This window comes from Dasypus novemcinctus, chromosome 4 (assembly GCF_030445035.2).
Source record: "Dasypus novemcinctus isolate mDasNov1 chromosome 4, mDasNov1.1.hap2, whole genome shotgun sequence".
In the NCBI taxonomy this organism is placed as follows: domain Eukaryota; kingdom Metazoa; phylum Chordata; class Mammalia; order Cingulata; family Dasypodidae; genus Dasypus; species Dasypus novemcinctus.
The window spans coordinates 103,493,572-103,513,801 of record NC_080676.1 but is presented as its reverse complement, the minus strand read 5'-3'; the positions used below and the strand labels follow the sequence as shown (position 1 = coordinate 103,513,801).

Sequence of the window (20,230 nt, the reverse complement as noted above, 5' to 3'; positions counted from 1 at the left end):
GAATTTTGGTAGAAGAGTGAGAATGAAGAGATACTGAATTTGCTAACAAGACATATGGGGTGAGGGAGGAGGCAAAGATGATGCCACAATTTGGGGAACAAATGACTTCTTGCTTTGATATGGAGTTATATACTCCCCACACTGTCAAAGCACTGTCCTATGCATTATGGTGGTGAGCCTCACAGCACCCTGTGGGAGGGTATGATGCTTGTAGTTTTCACCTCTTTGGTTCTTTCTTCCCTCCTACGCATATAACTGCCCTGGCTCCTCTATCCCTACACTACACTAATTTGCCCCTAGACTCCTGGCAAACTCCTACTTATTCCTTAGGCCTAAGCTTTAATACCACTCTTCAGTGAAGCCTTCCTTAAATGATTAGAAGGAGTCAAACCCTCCCTTCACCAGGATTACGTGGCATTTAAAAGTGTCATAGCATCTGGCACATTGCTGTAGTTCCTTGTCTGTATGTTCTGTCTTTCAGCCATTCTCATTAGTATTCCCAGTACCCACAAAGACTCCAAATCAGCGCTTAGTATAGCTGTTGTGAATGTCTGAATCCCCATTTTACAAGTGGAAAGTTCAGAGCGTTTCGATAGCTTACCCAACATTGTGCAGTTTTTTGGATCTGGAGTTTAAACTAGGTCTGCCTGGTTCCAAACTTCATGTTATTTTCTCACCTTCACTCAAAGAGAAAAAAATGTGTATAGCTATTTTTCCATGCATGCAGAGGTATAAATATTAGCAAATGCATATCTGAGAATTACAAAGCCAAACATAATGATTTTCACATTGCATTTCTCCAAAAAAAAAATTCTTTTAGGCAGTCCATAAGTATACATAAATAGAAGTTTACTCTTTTGTGATAACTATTCAATAGCCTATTGCTTCTGTGAATGGAACATGATTATTAGATTAAATAAACTAAAAGAATATAGAGAAATAGAAAGAAAGTGATAAAAATCATCCAAGGTCTACCACTCAGAAGTAACCTCTGATGAAATATTAATGAGCTTCAATCTAGATATTTCTCCATACATCTAAACCTATGGTTATAGTCACCAAAATGGGATATTCTAGAAATAAAAGAGGGGAATTTTTTTTTTACCTTAAATTGCTTTTATAAAATCTTCTTATCTTAAAAAGCCTCAGGCATGCCAGGAACATTCCCACTTTGGAGCCTCTGGACCACTTGCTCCTACTCTGCCTGGAAGGCTGTCCCCAAAAGACACTCAGGTAATATCCTAGACGCTTCCAGCTTTACTCAGAGCTGGCCCTCTCAGTCAGACCCACCTGACCACACCATCCCCACACCTCCAGTCCACTTAGCCTGCTCTTCTTTCCCCTTTTTTCTACAACATTTATCATCTTCTAACCTACAGTATAATTTATTTATTATTTTTATTATTGTCTATTTCTTCTATTATATAAGCTCCATGTCTCTTTCATTCACTGATGTATCCCAGCTGCTTAGAAGAGTGCCCAGCACATAGGCATTCAATAATTGTTTGTTGAATGAGTAAAAACATTATAAAAACAAAAAGTTCCAAATACAGTTTTATATCTAGTAAATTGAGGTTTTGTTATTCCCTTATTTAGGACATTTTATGAGCTAATAAATTCTTCAGTGTTTCGTGAACGCAACAACTAATTAGAGCTCAAATAGCCTCCATTTTTACTTAAAAGACAACTGAACTGCCCTGTTTTTTTCTGTATCTTTCTGAACCTACTACTTTAAGAAGTTATTACAGGGGAGCTGATGTGGCTCAAGCAGTTGAGCACCTGCTCCCCACATTGGAGGTCCAAGGTTCAGTTGCCGGTACCTCCTAAAAACAAAAAGACAAACAACAAGCAAACAAACAGAAAAACCAACTCAGGGGAGCTGGATGTGGCTCAGTAGTTGAGCGTCAGCTTCCCACATATATGAAGTCCTGGGTTCAATCCCTGTCCCTGATACCTCAAAAAACAAACAAACATTAAAAAGTTATTACATAGAAACTAAAGAGTTTGGCTGAGAAGTTTATGAAATATATTTTATATCTGAACATTTAGTATCCTGTACTGAAGTACCTCATAGAAAATTAAAGCCTCTGTACTACAGACATTTCTTTCTTTCTAGAATCCAGAATACTTCATACTTTATCAGAATTCAAAGATGAATATTCAGGACAGTGGTGTTTAGGAACAAATCATTTTCCATGTTTTATTCTACTACTGTTGATACCTTGTTATTCCTTTTGGGAAGATTCTATTCCTGTGACTACATGTAGAAGTTTGAGTGAGAATGCCATTCAGGTATTTCTCTGTATATACCTTACTATATGTACATATACATATGTATACATATATTTATGCATTTTTCTGTTTCTTTGTAATACCCTAATGTCTTTTTGTATGCCAGTCATGCTTATACATTTCACATCCACCAGTTTAATTCATAGTAGTATATACATGAGTGAAGCACAAAAATTTGTTCAGCTAATTTTTAAGACTATATTCAAATCATTGAAGTGTTTAATCTTGAGGTAACTAAACCACCATTCATTTGCATGACTGTTAATGCCATGTGTAGTATTTCATAAAATGATCCTTCCTTGTTTTTCAGAAATGTGCTTTAAAAATTTGTGATGACAATTGAACATCTCAACCCTATGAAATAGTAATTTATGCACCAATAAAAAATAAATAAATCCATGTAATGTGGGCTTGAGCTGAAGGCAGCTGTGCTAAGCACATTTTTTTAGTCTCTTTCATCAAAGTAGTATATAGAGTGCTCTATGAGAGTGTAAGTCAGGAGTCTTTGAAGTACCCACGTATTAGCTGTGCTTTTGCACCCACTGTACAAATATGAGGGAAGTCATTGTTCTATGTCCATTAGGAATAATAAATATAATAATGAATATATCAAAAATGCCTTTCTTTCAAAGGGCTCAAAGCCTTTTTACAGCCATTATTTCACTTGCCTTCTCAAGGACATTGTTCTCCAACACCTATGAATTTTGAAATACCCAAGAAAGAAATCTCTAACATGATTGTAGAGAAATGGGAGCACTACATTACTCACCTAGAATCTCCCTTCCCTATTGTTCAAGCCAGTATTCCATTTGACTATACTGTAATTATGGAAAAAAGAAAAAAGTCAAAGGATGAAAGCAAAGGGGAACAGGCCATCTGATAAAATAATTTTAGATCATTGAATAATTTGCCAAAAGAAATGGGAGCACTGATTTGGTCTGAAAACATCTAGAAAAAAGTCATCAGAAGACAAACATCTGTGCTACATGATATATATCAGTTATCTAATAGGTTTTCTTTTATTGTTTTGTTTTGTTTTGTTTGTTAATCTCTTAACTTCTGTAATATGTTTGTGTAATCAGCATAAAAAAAGGATTGTGTGTGTTTTTGTGTGTATGTTTGGGTATATTCAGATGTAAAGCACAGAATAAAATAAAGCTTAGTTCTACCATATGCTTAGGTATAAAGTTAATTGAACAATATTTCTGGAAGTACATCACAAATTGGCTTAAGCAAAAAAAATTTTAAGTAAAATTGGAATGTGATTGCTTGGGAGCCAAAAAAATGCATTCTTTGAATATAATTTTACTAGTAGCAATTTATTTATTTATTATGTAGGGTGTCCTGTCAAACCAAATGAAATGTTATATTTTGTTTTCTTCACATGTAATCTAGAGCCAAGAATGAAAACCACATAATATATTTTTAGGATTAAGCCATTTATTACTGATAGATAATGACAGAGTAGAAACAGAAGGCACCAGTTAGTCTGTATTAGCTCATGAGCCCTGGATAACTTTTTTTTTTTTTTTAACTCTGAAGATCTTTGAAATTCTATCACTTAAATTAACTTTCTGATAAATTTCTGATGTCATTTGTCCTCTATCCCTTGTCACTGCAAGTCATTCTGCCAAGAGGTTTCTACTCTCAGAGGATTTTGCCAAAAATTCCCCCTTTTAGGTGATTTTTAGAATGAGCCCCTTTGCCAGACAAACATAGCCTCTTTGTCAATCCACCTTTAACCACTGTGGAGGAGAGTATCCCAGGGATCAGAACAGAAAGACTTGTGTAGTAGGAATAGAAAAATCTATTTTCTACTCATAATTCTGCCTGGTAGAGAAGGTAAGACAAAAATATGATAAAATCAAGAATCATATATTCAGCAAGTATTTACTGAGGGCATTCTATGTTGCCAAACATCAGTCTCAAAGCACAGTACAAAACAAAAGATGAAATGGTCCCATAATTGTGGAATGATGCACTTAGATTTGGGTGTCATATCTTAAGAGGGATATTAACAAACAAATGACCAAAGTGATAAGGAATTTGGACAACTGGAATCCCAGGGTTAAATAACCTGAGCTCCTGCTCTTGGAAGAAAAGATTTACTGGGAACAAGAGAATTCTTGTTACATATGAATATTTAAAAGGTTGACATGAGAAAGGTATTGGGAATGGGGGTGCAGGACTTATGTGGTTAAAAATATAGCATATCCAATATGTTTGTTTCTTTATAAAACACAGACGATCAAAAGTAAAGCTCACTAAGACTTGGGTTAGTTGGGATAGACAAAGAGTTGAGTGAAAAAGCATCCTAGGGAGTCATGGTTTATGAAAGGGTTGAGAAACACTGCTTTAAAAGATTTAGAGGGCTCCAAAAATTAAACTCATTTTCTAGTAAAATGATAAGGCCCAAGAAATTAAGCCAGCAGGTATTAGCACATTGGAGACTAAAGCCAGTATGACCACAAGACACATTTGTATCACAATGCTTTGATACTCATAAGTTACAATTTGCATATGCATCAGAGTACTCACAGATGAACTAATTACTATAAGATATTAGAATCTATTTCAAATGGGATTTTAAGTTTTGTAAGAGGACAAAACTGAAAATTTGAGTCATTTTTATTTTAATAAGAACCTAATATCTCAAATGTGCTGAGATTATAAACTGTAAAATATTGACCAGTGATTATGAAATAGATAGATCCCATCAACAGGATGATTGGTAGATGCTGCCTGTGCATAAATATATAAATTGAAGGTAATATACCCTGGTGTATTAGTCAGGCAAAGGGGTGCTGATGCAAAGTACCAGAAATCTGTTGGCTTTTATAAAGGGTATTTATTTGGGGTAAACGTTTATAGTTACCAGACCCTAAGGAGTCCAACTCAAAGTTGCATTCTCACCAAAGTCAGTTGCCATGTGTTGAAGCAAGATGATTGCTGATCACTGGGAGGGTTCAGCCTTCCTCTCCCACAACTATAGGCTGGCACAGGACTTGTTTCTTTCTGTCATCTCTCTCTGGGCTCCATGCTTAAAGTTCTCTCCTCTACCGTGTCTGTGGAGTTCTCCCTCTTCCTGTGTTTTCATTGGTAAGTGTCTGTTTATATCAGCCCACCAAGGGAATGGGGACTCAATCTGAGTCATGCCCTATTGGCATGGTTGAATCAAAACCCTAATTCTAACAGGTAATCTAATCAAGACATGTCCACTGAATCGAATGCATTCAAAGAGTATCACATCCAGAGGAATAGATTAGTTTACAAACATAATCTCTCCTTTTGGTGTTCATAAATAATCTCAAACTGCCACACCTGGGGTCATGCTGTCTTTTAAGAAGCTTGATGTGGTCAATATATGGCCATAAAGGCATATCAATGTAAAATAAAGAGAATAATGATATATGTGTGGTTGGTGGGTTTTATGTATTTAAACAATAGTAAAGGAAAAGCATATTGCCAGCATAGATTTTTTTTTTTAAAGATTTATTTTTTTTATTTCTCTCCATTCCCTCTGTTGTCTGCTTTCCATGTCCATTTGTTATGTGTTCTTCTGCATCCTCTTGCATTATCCGGCAGCACTGGGAAACAGTGTCTCTTTTTTGTTGCGTCATCTTGCTGTGTCAGCTCTCTGTGTGTGCAGTGCAACTCCTGGGCAGGCTGCACTTTTTTCACACAGGGTCACCCTCCTTGTGGGGCGCACTCTTTGCACATGGAGCTCCCCTACACAGGGCACCCCTGCATGGCATGGCACTCGTTGTGCGCATCCGCACTGCACGTGGGCCAGCTTATCACACAGGTCAGGAGGCCCTGGAGATCGAACCCTGGACCTTCCGTATGATAGGCAGACACTCTATCAGTTGAGCCACATCCGCTTCCCAAGATTATTTTTTTAAGAAATGGTTTTTGTTTTTGTTTTTTCTATTTATTCTTTTTATTCCACCACCACCCACCCCCAACCCCCACCATGATGGTTTTCTTGTCTGTCTGCTGTTTGTCTGCTCATCCTCTTTAGAGACACTGGGAACTGAACCCAGGACCTCTCATGTGGGAGGCGAGTACCCAACTGCTTGAGCCACTTCTGCTCCCTGCTGGTTGCATTGTCAGCTCATTACAGCCTCTGCTCATTGCAGCAGCTGCTCATTGTGACATCTGCTGGTTGCGATATCTGCTCATTGCGGCATCTGCTTGCTTTTTTTTAGGAGGCACCAGAAACTGAACCTGGAACCTCCCGTGTGGGAGGCGGGTGCCCAGTTGCTTGAGCCAGAGCCATTCCAGCATAGATTATTTTTAACAACACAGTTTAAGAAGTGCTAGTAAAGATTAGTTTATCTACAGGTTAATAAATGAAAGAAAGGAAAGAGTACAGTAGCTATATGACTTGCAGGTCTTATGTGAGGGTGTTTGGTTAGTATGCTTACATTTTTTCCATTCTTTCCTCTCTTCAATTTTAGCTGTTCTGTCTTCAGTATCACTTATTCTTCTATCGTTTCAGTCTGCTCTTGTATTCCTCAAATGTATTTTTGATTTCACCCACTGTGTCTTTCATTCCCATGAGCTTTGTAACTTTTCTGTTCAGAATTTCAGATTCTTCTTTGTGCTCGCTCAGTATCTTCTTGATGTCATTTATCTCTTTAATCATATTATCTTTCAACTCATTATATTGATTTTGGAAATTTGTGCACATCTTGTTAATTTGTTCTCTCAAATTCTGCATCTCTTCTAGGACTTTGATATATTCCTTTTCTTGGGCCATGTCTTCTATTTTCTTAGTATGGCTCATGATTTTTTGCTAATATCTAGGCATCTGATTAGGATGTAGTTTACTCAGATGCTCAATTTCTTTCTCTTTTATAGGGGATTTAGTGGCAGGAGGCTATGTGTTACCACTGCTCTTTGATTCTTGTCTTGACCTGGATTATTAGATTGTCCTGCTGGTTGCTAAAAACTGGGCACTGGAAGTAATTGGTTGTAGAGTTGCTTCTTAGGGCCTTGGGGAGGGAGGCCATAGAGGCCAGAAAAAGCATCTCCTACTTATTTTTAATTTTCTTATGTGCACTTTTTGCTCTGCCAGCAGATGTCACTCTTTGGCAGCTCCTCAGTTCAATGCCTGGTTGGAGTGTATTTGTTGCAACACAGACCATCAATGTGATTGAGCTTCCTGTCTGGAGGCTATGAACCTTGTAATTCAAACATTTTCTCAGAATATTCTCTAGCCTTCTCTGGCAGCCCCCTCCCTTTTCCCGATTTGGAAATATTTCTACTTCCTTCTGAGTCCTCAACAATTAATCCCTGTTAGTAGAGAAGAAGATTGGGAGGGTTGTATAGTTTTAGCCCCTTGCTGCCTCCCAAGGCAAACAATGGTGCAGCTCCACCTGGCCTGGAAGGGCTCCTTGGACACAGCAGTCCAAATTTGTGGGTCAGAAGCTGAATCAGCCTTAGGCTGTGTCCCTCTCTCTCCTCTTTCCTGGGGTGGAGGTCCCTGGAGCCCACTTTGTCTATAGCTGCAGGCCCAGAGGCCCAATAGTTCTAACGTGTCTTTAGTGTGGGGGATCGTGCTGGCATCAGCAGCTGCTGGTTTCAACTCATTTTCTGTCCTTGAGATTTCCTTCTCTTGTTCTTCTCTCCTCTGGATGGTGTTCATCCTTTGCCTGGTGTCCTAAACCCTAGAAAACCTTTTTCTAGACTGTTTCAGTGTCATCTAGCTATTTTTCTGGAGGAGGAGAGAATCTCATGTCTTTCTAGTCTGCCATCTTCCTGTAAGCCTTGTTTACATTTTTTTAATGGGGGAAAATTGAGATATTATTTTGTTAAGAGAGGAATTACAGATTATAGATGCAGAGAGAGAAAGAGAAAGAGGCAGAGATTGACTGAAACTAAATAAAGGCTCACTGATGGGTATGGGCCCAAGAGCTCAAGTAGAGGGAAGAGACTGGTTCTTGGTCTGGTCCAGGAGTTCTCAACTGAGGGAGGTTGGATGATTGGGGAAAGATATCTGAAGACATTTTTGGTTGTCACAACTGGGGTTGGGACATTTAGTGGTGAGTTGTCTGGGATGCTGCTAAATAGCCAACACTGCATAGGGTAGCTATCCACAACAAAGAATAATCCAATCCAAAATGTTTTTAGTGCCAAGGTTGAGAAACCCTGAGCTAGTTAAGAGGGAAAGAAAATATTGTGGGACCATGTGAAGTAACATTCCTATGCAAGAAATTTCAACTGTAGAAGCTTGAACCTTATGTTAATCTCATTAAAATGGAAAGCCACACCATCTGACAAGTCTAACAATTCTTTTATTTATCATCATGAACCAAAAGTTAAAATTTGCTCAGCGCAATCTTTATACTCAGTAATTTTCTTCATGGGTGCACATAATAAAAGTATTTTGAAATTCAATTTTTAATTGCATGCATATGTCCAGTGAGCAAGTCAGTAAAAATACTTTTGTTTGCTTAAAAATAACTCTCTAGCAGTAAACATTTCATTAACTAAATATGGCAAACAATAATCCACATAGTTTTTAAAACATAGCTGCCAGTCTCTCATCCTGTTTAATTCTTAAAAGATTTTGAGGGAACTAGTCCTCTAGGTCTTTATTCTGTTTCTCAGGAATAGCTATATTTTTCTAATAAATCAAAGTCAAAAGGGGCTGATAAATCAAAATGCAAGGATGAGCCATAATTGCATTGCTTGTCAATACTTGTTTCATAAGAATCTTGATTTTACTGCAGTTCTGTTGCTACAATTTTCTTATTTTCTAATGTATAAGAATTAAAAGAATTGTTGTGGGATCTTTCATTTTAATCCAAACCATACTTGGTCTTCAGTCATCTGAGTTTCTCTTATGATCATAAGAACTTTTTAAAAGGCCCTTTCTAAAGTCTTATTGCCTGTTTTTTAGTTTGATTCTGACTGACAACTTGCTGGTTCAAATAAGAAAAAAACTAAGCCTTACTATTTACTTCCTCCAAATATGGCAAGGTGCACTTGTCTGGGTTGCCTCTATAATTTTTACAGAAACATCTGTTATGATGACATTTTAACTTCCAACATTGGCCATTTGTCCTTGGGACCAGTTCTTCCATTTTGTAATTTATGGCTTGGCCATAAATCTAGCAGGTGCCTTAATTCTTCCGCTTTCTACCTTGTGTTCTATTAATACTTACTTCAGTGTACTAAATAAGTGGGAACATTCTGTGCCTCCACATCTCTGTATGGAATTATTAGAAATGTGGTGTTACTGTGTTTATACCTTTTGAGCAGGTACATATTTTTCATGAACTGCAAAGGAAATATGAAGGTGGTTTTTCTCAACCATTTCTTTAGTCTAATAGTGAGGGTAAACTAGCTTAACATTTGTCTAGTGATTCACAGTTCAAAAGGCACTTTCATATGCATTATCTCATTTGGACCTAGCAACAACTGTATGAAATGGGTATTATTATTATTATTATTATTATTATTATTATTCTCTTTTTGAAGGTAAATGAACTGTAAATCTAAATGAGCCTTATGATTCCAAAGCTCACAAAGTCCAAAGTGAACCTCTGGATATTAACTGCCAGGTGTTCTGATTCCTGTTTTATATACTTCAGTTTTGAATTCTGCTCTGCTTTCTCGGAGCCAACATGTCTAGAACACTAGGTAATGAATGGGTGAAAGAGACAAACAGGGTTTCTTAGTTTGCTAAAGGCTGTCAATGCAAAATACCAGAAATGGGCTGACTTTTACAATGGGTATTTATTATGTTAAAAGCTTATGATTCTGAAGCCAAGAAAATGTCCAAATAAGGCATCAGAAGAGAAGCTGTCACACCACACACAGTTCAGCTGCTGGAGATTCCGGACTCCTGCCATGTGGGAAGGCAAGATGGCAGCCGGTCTCTGCCTTCTCCTCCAGGTTCACTTTCTCCCCAAGCTCAGCTGTGGGTGATCACACATATGATTCATCTCCCTGGGCCTCATCTTTTTCAACTTCAGGCTGCTCTGCTGATTCCAGCCTCCCGCCTCTTCTCAGTATCTCAGGGTTTCTATATCTTTCTGTGGTTGTAGGCAATCTTGGAGTCCTCTCTCACATGGCAGGGTAAAAGTGGCTTTCTCTGTGTGTCTCTGCATATTTCTCCAATTTATATAGGTCTCCAGCAAGAGGGCCAAGACCCACCCTGTGTCATGCCTCACTGAAGTACTCCCATCAAAGGTCCCCAACTGAATTCAATCCAATTGAAGTGTCCCAAACCCACAGAAATGGATTAACTCCAAGAACATTGTCTTTTCTGGGACTTAGAAAAAGCTTTAAACTGTCACACTGAAAACCCCACCAGACAAGAAGACTATCTCTTCTCATTCTAGAATCTAGTGCTGCTTTCTCCCATTCTTCTGAAGCTCCAGTAATGGAATACTTCTTCTCTTTTGGTGGTTCTCCAGTTGCCTTCAGCCTTCCATTCCATTTCTTGTAGGAGCTGTGACCCTATTAATATGTTTTAAATTAAAAATTAGGCACCGATATGATAGAGAGGGCAATGGAAATAGCAAACTTTTATTTATTCAGTTCAATCGCACAAAAATTCACTACTGTGCATAGGCACTGTGAGGATTTGAGGTGGATAAAGAAACTATAATAGTTCTTCCCTTAGTTTTAAAACACTTATCACCTACTTAGTAGTGGAAGAGTGAATTATACCCACCAATGAGCGATAGTGTCAGTGTTTATTTCTGAATATAATATTAAGAAGGCTGAATTTTAAAATCCTGTAAAATGATTGTTTTTCCAGTTCCCTATTTCCATTTGTGTGTTTGTGTGAAAGAGAATATATTTAACTCCTATGTACTGAGCAGCTATTTTAAGCTAGATGCTGCTTTTTTAAAATTCCGCCCCCCCCCCCAGTTGTCTGCTCCCTGTGTCCATTCGATGTGTGTTCTTCTGTGACCGCTTCGATCCTTATCAACGGCACCAGGAATCTGTGTTTCTTTTTGTTGTGTCAGCTCTCTGTGTGTGCGGCACCATTCTTGGGCAGGCTGCACTTTCTTTCGCGCTGGGCGGCTCTCCTTATGGGGTGCACTCCTTGCACGTGGAGCTCCCCTACGCCGGGGTCACCCCTGCGTGGCACAGCACTCGTTGCACGCATCAGCATTGTGCATGGGCCAGCTCCACACGGGTCAAGGAGGCCCGGGGTTTGAACCACAGACCTCCCATGTGGTAGGCGGATGCCCTATCCATTGGGCCAAGTCCACTTCCCTAGATGCTGCTTTAAATAGAAAATAGTGTACTGAGCAAAACAAAGTGCCAACCCTAGTGCAGTTTCCACTGGGAAGTGGGAAGGAAGATGGTCAAGAAAGGACAGAGGGGCAACGACAGATAGATATCCTGTTTCCATATCAGGATTTGAACCAACAACCACAGCTAAATGACTAAGCACATCACCCAGTCATCAAAAACCTTATTGATCCATTCACCCACCCATTCACCGATTCACCAACCCACCAGACTTATGCTTATAACCATCAGGCACTTTAAGTGCTGGGGAGATAACAGGGTAAATATTGAATATCCTGCCTTTATGCTTGGTCAGACTCTAATCCTGATCACACCTGCTCTCAACCTAAAATCAAATCAACAAATGTTTATTGAATAGGTATTATGTCTTCCAACAGTGATTTTCAGTCCTGGCTACAATTAGAATGCCTGGGCAGCTTTTAAAACTTTTCAATGCTTGTGCTCCACTCAACCAATTAAATCAGAAGTTGGGGATGATTTCCTGACATCACTATTTTTTAAAAGCTACCTGGGTGATTCTAACATGCAGCCAGAGTTGAAAACACATTTCCCATCAGGTGCCTAAAAGGAAAAAAGAAAAAAATCCACCCATGTTTGTAGAAGATAGTATCTTTCCAGAATTCTATAAAGAAGGGGGAGTGAGAAGTAGAGAGCAAATACTTAATTTCCCTTTATATTTTTGTCCAAAAAATTAATGTTTATTGCCTCTTTTTATATGCAGGGAGGAAATGGAAAAAGTATAAAGTATACCCCTTCTCTCAAGGAACTTAAACTTTGATTGGAAATAAAAGGCATATTATCTTAAAAGTTAAGTAAAAATGTTAGAGCACCCAAGAAATATCCCCAGATGACAAAAGACACACATAATTTGGTCTATGAGTTCCCATAAGGACAAAAGACACTGAGGGTCATCAGCTTTTCTGATGTGAAGCCAAGAAAATCTTTCATCCCTGCACTAAGTAAAAACCTCATTCATTTTGTGGCAGAAAATTCCCATTCATTTACAAATAAGCAGCCCATGTCTTATTAAAGCAGAGGATTTTCTCATTAAAATTAAATGTGAGGGAAACGGACTTGGCCCAGTGGTTAGGGCGTCCGTCTACCACATGGGAGGTCCGCGGTTCAAACCCCGGGCCTCCTTGACCCGTGTGGAGCTGGCCCATGCGCAGTACTGATGCGCGCAAGGAGTGCCTTGCCACGCAGGGGTGTCCCCCGTGTAGGGGAGCCCCACGCGCAAGGAGAGTACCCCGTAAGGAGAGCCGCCCAGCGCGAAAGAAAGTGCAGCCTGCCCAGGAATGGCGCCGCCCACACTTTCCTTGCCGCTGACGACAACTGAAGTGGACAAAGAAACAAGACGCAAGCAAATAGACACAGAGAACAGACAACCGGAAGGGTGGGAATTAAATAAATAAATAAATCTTTTTTAAAAAATTAAAATAAAACTAAATTAAATGTGTGACTGCCACAGTAAATATTGCCTCAAATATTGGAGCTACTGAGGGCTCTGGAGACATCCAGGCATTATAGGCAGGACTGACAGCTCAGGAGTTTGGGCCCTACTTTGAATTTATGCTCCCAAGTGTGACAGAGTTGGACTCAGTAGTGATTTCCATACACATGGCTCTTCTGCACCGTCTATTTGAACCTACAGTTAGTACTAGAGTTGTTAGGTTTATGTCCAAGACACTTAAATCTTTGGGCTTTCCATGGACCAGTCAGGCCCTGAATCTCAAGACAATTGCAACACCTACTTTACAGTTGATTGAACTCACCAGGACAATTAACAAAGAAATGATGATGGACAACGACCATCCAAACGAACAGAGAGAGTCTGCAACTGCACGCAAGATAGTCCTATTCATCTGCCCCATAGGATCAAAGCTCCCTCTCAATTAGAGGTAGAATGGGCCTCACCATCCCAAAATCCTTAGGATTGGGGAATGAATGATGGACTAGAGTAGACTTACTGTTATTCTACTACAGACTTATTGTTATTCTAGCAATGGAAGAATTTTTATCATTGATGTGGAGGCAGTGACCACTGGAGGTTCTGAGGGGAAGAATAGCAAAAAATAGGTGTAATGTGAGGGCATTTTCAGGACATTGGGATTGTCCTGAATGACATTATAATGACAGATAACTTGTCATAACTCACAAAATTGTGCAAGAGAGAGTTTAAACTATAATGTAAACTATAATCCACACTTAGTGGCAATGCTCCAATATGTGTTCATCAATTGTAACAAATGTACCACGCTAATGAAGGATGTTGTTAATGTGGGAAAGTGTGGGAGGGGTAAGAAGTGGGGCATATGGGAATCCCCTATATTTTTTATATAACATATATGTAACCTAAATATCTTTTTAAAAGAATTTTTTTGAGTATTTAAATAAAAATAAAATAAATGTATTGGGAGCAGATGTGGCTCAAGCAGTTAACACCCTCTTCCCACATGGGAGGTCCCAGTTTCGATCCCCAATGCCTCCTAAAAACAAAAACAACAAGCAAACCAAAAAAGCAACTCAAGGTAGCTAATGCGGATCATGGTTTAGTGCCGGTTTCCCACATAGGAGGTCCCAGGTTCAATCCCTGGTCCTGTTACCTCTAAATAAATAAATAAACAAACAACTAAATTAATATATTATCTTTTAGATCACCGATTCTTTCTCCTGCCAACTTCAGGTTGCTGTTGAAACCCTTTAGGGAATTTTTCATTTCACTTGTTTTAAATTCCAGTATTTCTGTTTGGTTCCTTTTTAAAACTTCTTTTTCTATAAATTCTCATATCATTCCTTCATTGTTTCCCTGATATCCTTTTGCTCCTTTTCTGCATTTTCCTTTATCACCTTGAGCATATTGAGTATCATTTCATTTAAGTCTTTCTCCGGCATGTCCAAAATCTGGTTTTCTTCATTGATGGTTTCTGGATTAGTTGTTCTTTTGGATGGATGAACATTTCCTCTTTCTTTGTTTATCTTATAATATTTTGTTCCACACTGTACATTTTAATATTTTCAAGTGTTAATTCTGGGAATTAGTCCCTGAGCTTTCTGTTCTATTTAATCCAGCTAGTGATATGACAGAGATTTCCTTGAGTGCCAGAAGTTAACAAAAAAAAGACAAACCAATGGAAGAAACACTTTTCACAGTCTTTGCAAATTTGCTCTACATAGACTGGTGCTCCCTTTTAAAGTTTATCCTCTCATCAAGATCAGTCCAAGGCAAATGAGAAGTACAGGAGCCTCTCCATCATTTCTGAACTTATGTCTTGTACTGTGCTTTCACTTGCTTATAGCCTAAGGAAATCCCTTGCTTGCAGGAATTTAAATGCCCCCTTTACTCCTTATGAAATAGACTGTATTCCCCTTTAGGGTGTCCCATTATATGACTTAAAGCCGGTAATACTTTAAAGCAGACTGCTTTGACTTGTTTCTCACATTTCTTTAGCTGTCTGCAAGCTGCATCTGCCTGCAGGGCAAATTCTGGGAAGGCAAGCTTGAGATGATCTTCCTGGTTCAGTCTTTCAGGTTGCCAGCCATCAAATTTATGTGGAAGGGTATGGAAGGGGTCCTGTGGAGGTGTGGAGCTGTTTACCCTAGAAAAATATGTTCTTAAATTTAAACCATTCCTGTGGGTATGAACCCATGGTAAGTAGGATCTTTTGATGCAGTTACTTAGTTAAGATGTGGCTCAATTCAATCAGGATGGGTCTTAATCCTATTAATGGATTCATTTATAAGCAAAATGAAATTCAGAGAGAGAGAAAGCCACAGAGGGAGCAGACAATGCAAAATCAAAGGAATATAGAACAGAAGGGAGAGACCATGTATATTTTCATGGGCAGCCAGCCCCAGAATGCCAGTCTTCAAGAAGAAAGCATCGCTTTGATGACTCCTTGATTTGGGCTTTTTCCTAGCCTCAAAACTGTGAGCAATGAAGTCTCATTGTTTAAGCCAACCCATTGCATGGTGTTTGTTTGAGCAGCCAAGAAAACTAAGACATGTCCCAAATAGCCATAGCCATCTTGGAAAAGAAGAGCAAAGATGGAAAACAAACACTTCTCAATTTTAAAACTTATTTTACAAAGCTACAGTTATCAAAACAGCATGATACTAGCACAAGGACAGACATATAGAACATTGGAATCAAACTGAGAGTTCAGAAATAAACCTCATTTATCTATGGCCAATTGATTTTTTACAAGTCTTTTCAATTGGGAAAGAGAATCTCTTCAACAAATGTATTGGGAATATTGGACATCCATATGCAAAAGAATGACAATGAACCCTTAACTCACACTATATCCAAAAATTAACTCAAAATGCATCAGAAAACTAAATATAAGATTTTTAAAAAACCAGTAAAACTCCTAGAAGAAAATGTAGGAAAGCATCTTCAGGACCTTATATTAGGCAATAGAGTCTTAGATTTTATACCAAAAGCATAAGCAACAAAAGAAAAAAATAGATAAATGGTAATTCATCAAAATTGAAAACTTTTGTGCCTCAGAGGACTTCATCATTAAAGTAAAATAACAACCTACACAATGGGAGAAAATATTTGGAAATCATATATCTGATAAGGATTTAGTATTCAGAATATATTTTAAAATCTTACAACTCAGCAAAAAGACAACCCAAATATAAAATAGGCAAAAGACTTGAATAAACATTTCTCCAAAGAAGCACATTGGAAAGGTGCTTAACATCATTAGACATTAGGGAAATGCAGAACAAAACCACAAAAAGATACTATTTCACACCCACTAGAATGGCTACTATTCAAGAAATGGAAAATTACAAGTGTTAGAGAGGATGTGGAGAAGTAGGAACATTCATCCTTTGTTGGTGGGAATATAAAACAATACAGCTGCTGTAGAAGACAGTTTGTGGTTCCTCAGAAAGTATAGAATTATCACATGACCCAGCAACCCCACTTCTAGGTATATACCCAAAAGAATTAAAATCAGGGACTTGAACAGATATTTGCACATCAGTGGTCATAATGGCGTTATTCTTAATTGCTCAAATATGGAAGCGTTCCAAGTGTCCACCAATAGATGAATGGATAATCAAAATGTGATATACATAAATGGAATATTGTTCAGCCAAAAAATTTATTGAAGTTCTGATACATGCAACAACACGAATAACCTCGAAGACATCATGTTGAGTGAAATAAACCTTGTTAGGCTTCCTAATAATCACTTGGTATCATGTTGCGTTTTCCAGAGAAAGAGTGGTTCTTCTCTGTTATCTGTAATCCCTGCTCTCTTAATTCCATAACTACTGGTTTCCTATAGGAAAAGCACCTCCAGTTAGGTCCTCACTCTCCTTTGTATCTTAGGCATCCCCTTTTCTTTCTACCACCTTATTCTCTTCAACCTGAAAAAAATCTTAAAGACTTTATCATGTAACAAAGGATAAGCATGGTATGGTGGCTCGCACACTGGCTAGTGGGCATGCCCTGCGTGGAGCTGCTGCACTGGGGCTCACTTGCCAGCTGGCGGGCGCCCATGGCACGCGGGCAATTCGGGCTGGTGGTAGGCTCTACCCGTGGCCAACGACTATGCTGCTCCATGCTGTGCCCTTCTCAGAAGGCCAGCAACGCACTGCAGCAGCGGCCACGGCCGGGCAGACCGACGCCAGTCACGGTGCGTGGCCACTGAGACTGGCTTTCCACGTCAACTTCAACCAGTGTGTCTGCGCTTGCTGGAGTGTGCGCAGCCAGGCTGCAGCGTCCTGGCCAAGGTGCTGTGCACCAGGTAGTGTCACCGCCTTTTATGCAGGTATGAGTATTCTCCAGGGAAAGGATGACATATTTTTGGACCTCAAAGAGAAATTCAGGAATACATGTAAGAGCGGTCTGATGTACCAGTCTTTTATACAGTTGAGCAACTTCAGCCTTGTTCCCTTTCACTGGAGAACACCTTACACTGGAATCTGTGGTTTTCTCTGGGTCACCTTCTCTTGCTTTTCACAACAAAATGGTGATGACGCGTTGAAGTTGGCTTTTACCCTCCATCATAGAAAGGTGAAAGGCTCTAAGAGAAATGTCAAAGACTCATCCCATAAAGTAACTTTTCTTAAAATGCGGTGGAGTGCCTAGAAATAAAATACTTTGTTATTTATCAGCTATGTACTTCATTTCGAAGAATTAATATTATATAGACCCACTTTATATATTATCAGTGATAATTTTCAATTTTATTCAAACCACCTTTTTTTTTCCATTTCAGTCTGAAAGTATAAATAGCATAGGGCTTCTCTTCTCTAATATTTTGGTCAATATCAATAACATTGACAGTGTGTCATTTTGTAATTAGTATTCTTTCTACTCTAGTATTTTAATACAAGTTAATTTAAGAAACCCCAGTTTTTATTATTTTTTATCTCTGTTCTAAAATCTCAAGGTTTTCTCCTAAACACATTGAATCAGATTACCTTTTGATCAAAAATGCCCTTTTAGTAAATTCTCTTTACATAGAATTGAATCAAGGAGACAATAGAATAACCAAAAGCTTCCCCCAAAATACTGCATAATAATTTAAAGCTATGATGATGTTAGAGTTCTATAAGTATATTTTGTGTCATCAAAGAAAGACTAGTGTAGTCTGTATTGGATGTATTTTGCTTTCCTCTACTTATGTAATTTCTAAATTAAATGCCTTTAATGATTTTTTAGTATTTTCAGCCTCTCATCCCATCCCATTTCCTGATGTACTAAATAAACAAAACATTTGGCTTCTTAATGAGTGGAGTTTTTTAAAAACTAATTTTTCTTCCTCTGGAAGGAAGAACTTTCAACATATGGAGCTCCAGGGAAGAATGGTTATACCAAATTTCACAGCTGATGTTATAGTTTTAAAAATCCAGTTCTTGAAATAAACCTTTATTCTTTAATGTAGACATGGCGGGGGTGGGGAAGGTGGGGCCTCAGGCAGAAACTTCCTCAACCTCCTTCCAACTCCTTCCACCTCTTCCCCTCCTGCTACTTCCCTGTATCTGCTCTACCCTTCTCTAACAGGTCCACTTCCTATCCACCTCCTGTTCAATCCTCAACCCACACTTAGGCCCCCACCGCCTCACTGCCAATACAGAGGTCACCTTCAGCATCTACATTTGCCACACCCAGTAGACTCTTTTCTACACTCATTTATCTTCCTTCACCTTTTAACAACATTTAACACAATAGATCACTCTATCCATCTTGAAATTATTTCCTTGTTTATGTAATTTCTTTTGCTTCTGGTGTCCCCCTTCTCCTATGACTGTTCATTCTTAAGCCCCCTTTATTGACTCATTTTCTGCCCATCTGTTAAATGACCCTACTCCTCAGCATTTTATTCTCAGCTTGTTTGCTCTTCCTTTTGTCCTTATATCTTTTGCTTTAGAGCCAGTTGTCGTTTAGAGCCAACTTCTGAGAACCAATAATGCCCTTCTTCTCAACTCTTTGTTTGATGACCATGATGTTGTTAAGGAGTGTTTACACCATGGAAACTGGCTTATGTTACAAATCAGAATTTTTTTTCTGTGAGCTATTTTAACAGCACACCAGCAGCTTCAGCAATGACATTTATATGTCAGTTCCCAAACCTGTGTCTCAGATTATCTGAGCTCCCACCATTATTTCCAGCTAATTTCTGGTGGGCGCTTCTTGGTACCGAAATGGAATTCAGAACTCCTTATCTTCTCCCAAACCATCCCTGTCCTGCACTATCTGTGCTTTGACTAATGATGCCATTCTCCTGTTAACAATTTTGGAAACACAAAACTTCTCTCTTCCATACCCACCGTATCTAATCGATTGATATGTATGTTTGCCATTTTGTTTCACAGAATATTTGTGGGGAGCAGATGTGGCTCAAGCAGTTGAGCACCTGCTTCCCACATGAAAGGTCCCTGGTTCCATCCTTGGTTGCCTCCTAAAAACAAAAAAACAAACAAACAGGCAAACAAATGAAAAAATCAACTCAGGAGAGCCAATGTGGCTCAGTGGTTGAGTGCCAGCTTCCCATATATGAGGTCCTAGGTTCAATCCCCAGTTTCAGTACTTCAAAATATATGTATACATACATATTTATTAGCATGCAAATATATATATTGGGACAGGGCAGAATTATTTCTTTCACAATGGATAATGAAGAGATCTAGGCAAAGAAGAAAGAAGCATAAGAAATATACGTGAAATCAAAAGTAAGGTGGATACACTGAACATAGGCCACAAAGTCCAGCTAGCCACATTCTGCCAGTTAAAGCAGCATCCTGAAGACCTCTGAATCCATCTTTGCCTGCATCTGCACTATCATAGTCAGTCTCTCTGTCCTCCCTGCCCCAAGGTTTACTCCTTCTCCACCACACATTCACTTTCAACAATGCTTCTAGAGAGAAAGTTCTTAAATTCAAATCTGATTCTATTACACCATCTTCCCTGCTGCTTTTCCCACTCCTCCCCCTGCTTAGAAACTTTCATAAGCTCTCCATTGCCTTTGGGACAAAGTCCAGACACACACCCAGAGGAAATCTCTACAGCAAGATCTTTTGTTCATGCTTGTAACAGTTTGATATAATTGAATTCCAAAAAGAAATATTGGATTATGCTTGTAATCTGATCTGTACCTGGGCATGTTTGAGTTATGATTAGGGGTGGGGACTCACA

General features: G+C 38.8%; 2 protein-coding genes and 1 pseudogene across 6 annotated transcripts in view; 2 read left to right on the top strand and 1 right to left on the bottom strand.

Moving 5' to 3' along the window:
- CMSS1 (cms1 ribosomal small subunit homolog) overlaps positions 1–20,230 on the top strand; it is a 417,987-nt gene that overhangs the window by 187,720 nt on the left and 210,037 nt on the right. The gene's annotated exons all lie outside the window — the stretch shown is intronic.
- The window catches only part of FILIP1L (filamin A interacting protein 1 like), a 319,853-nt gene that overhangs the window by 180,732 nt on the left and 118,891 nt on the right, over positions 1–20,230 (bottom strand). The window lies entirely within an intron of this gene.
- The window catches only part of LOC101412072 (uncharacterized), a 36,681-nt pseudogene continuing 33,456 nt past the window's right edge, over positions 17,006–20,230 (top strand).